Genomic DNA, 2,649 nt, shown 5'->3' on the forward strand with positions numbered 1-2,649 from the left:
ACAAAAATGGAGTAGCTAACGAGCCCAATGGACGCAACATATTATACAAAACACGACCCAACAATCTCCCCTTTGCGTCAAATTGTAGCGAGAGATTAGCGCGAGAATTGTCTGTCTCAACCGAATGTACCATTGTATCATCTCATCAATGTACTTGACATCATCCACTGTGTTTTGCTTGCATCTGTGGATGATCCCCAAAACATGCTCTAAGCAGGCAGTGGTGTAGAGATGTTTGTCGGCCAAGGCGTAAAGACATTTTTGTCCTTCGTTCCTGGTAAACATGACTGAATTCCTCCTTGAGTCGATTTTACCCATCTGCATTTGGTTGAGATCATTGGCAGAGCCAACAGGATAAATTGTAGGTTTCTTTTTAAATACGCTAGATTTATACGTAGTGCTTTTACTCGTATAGAATTGAAATAAGATTTATACATAGCAACTCTCGTTTGTATGGAATTACAAACACTTATATTGATTGTATATGAGACTTATAGGTAAACTACTTATTTGGTAAGTAAACTTTTATACCTAGGATATAGATACTAAACGTTAGAGAGTCAAAATGATACTTTCAAAACTATACTTTTGAACTTGGAAAATGTGTTATTTTTATATGGAGTCAAAACCTGTGAACTAACCAACTTTATGTTGACGTATTTTTAAATGCATGTGTTTTCAGGAAGTTGATAACTATGATACGAGAAATGACGTTACACTGCCCGGTATTTCCGCCGATGGTCGGGGTATGACAGATTGGTATCAGAGCTATTAACTATAGTGAATTAGTACTTTCTTAGGAAAGCACGACTATAGTTTAGGGCTTACTCGGTTAGGTTTAGGTATATCCCTTAATCTAAAAATAAAAAGTATTATTAAATTAGACTACTAAAGGACTACTTACGGGAGCGGTGACAGGATAGACACGTTGCTTGGGTTGCTGGATTTCAGAACGGCTATATGCTAAAATGATCCTGCCCTCCGACTGTCCTGACTGGCCGGTGCCTTATCAGCTAGACCTGAAGTAACAAACAATGATTAATAATACCCGTTAATACAGCAAACACAAAGATATGGAGTTATGTATGAACTCAGTCCTGCGATGAGAACACATGTATATAACCCAAAAATATAGAAAACCCAAACCCTCGATAAGAATTCAACGCAAGGTTTTAGGTCAAACTACTTAGTCGAGTTTTATTGTACATGGGACGAACCACAACTAAACATAGACTGGTCACCTATGTTTAATTATGATTAGACCGATGCGCAACTAAAATCGGATACGGTGGTTGATAGACATCAGTATGGGAGCTTACCATGCTACTCTGACCTTCCTGAAAGATTATGTTGCGGAATTTTGCCGACGTGATTACGAGCTTGCGCACCTATACGGAACTGAACAATTTGTAGCCAAAATTGACTTTGTTCTTCCGGAAGCTGAAATTCTTGGAGATGGTCCTATTGAGAAACCAGTTCTAGAGTTTGTCTACACAACTAGAAAGACAAACAATAAGGGTTGTTTCTGAGTCCTTAACAAACATCTAGTTCCAACTAAATCTCTGAAGAAGATCATATCACGGGCATCCAAGTCTGATGCTCCGGAAGAGGTCAAGGAAAAGTTTGTAAGTCAATTGGCATGGTACATTGAAGTCCAAGAGTGGTTGTACAGAGCCTACACCTTCATCAAGGAAGAAATGAACTAAGTTTACTAGATTGCTGAGTTCACTTCATGGGAGATTGTTAGCACCTGAAAGTGAACTTCTAGCAATCCTAAGTACTCATTCCAAACTGTGTATGTTCGGAAGTGGAGAAGTGGTCCGGAATCTATCCGGATCAAGAAAGAAGATGTTGTGAAGCTGAAGGCATTCCGGCATGACTCTCATGTCCAGAGTGGATGCTGATCTGTAGAAACTCTACCTTGTCATTGTACATTAATTATATTTGTCTTTGTATTGATGTAACGTTTCATAGGACTTAGTCTTTTGTTGTATTTGGATAATCAGAATGTCAGAAACATTTCTAGTATCTAGTCTTATGTAAGCACTCTAGTTAATTCACTGTAACCTTCAGTCCTATTTATAGGAGCATTCAATACAAGTCAAATACAGATCTTTCATTCAACATTTGTCACTTTATTAAGTTATTTCAAACTTCTTTCAAACATTCTTCTTGTTCTTCATTTATTGACTTTACCCTGATCATTTATTCTTATTTTTCATTAAATGAATTTGATAAGTTATAAAACAAACTTGAAGATCGACTAAATCTTTGTAACAGGTATTGCGATGAACACAAAACAATAAATAAGACAAGAGTGGATCAAAATATGTCGAATGATTAGATCAAACAATCCTCAGCAGAGCTCGACTAAGAACTTCCGCTGTAGAGGATTTAAGGTTACAAGAACGATAATAATAAACTGCTGAAATATGCTCTGATCGTTCTATTCTATCGTTTTTTTAAGATGCATGCAAGCACCTATATTTATATTAAACCCTACTAAAACTCATGGATGGACATGCCCATAATGGAGATACAAAAATGGAGTAGCTAACGAGCCCAATGGACGCAACATATTATACAAAACACGACCCAACAATCTCCCCTTTGCGTCAAATTGTAGCGAGAGATTAGCGCGAGAATTGT

Source organism: Lactuca serriola, chromosome 4, assembly GCF_051521515.1.
Source record: "Lactuca serriola cultivar US96UC23 chromosome 4, Lser_US96UC23_V15, whole genome shotgun sequence".
Taxonomy (NCBI): Eukaryota; Viridiplantae; Streptophyta; class Magnoliopsida; order Asterales; family Asteraceae; genus Lactuca; species Lactuca serriola.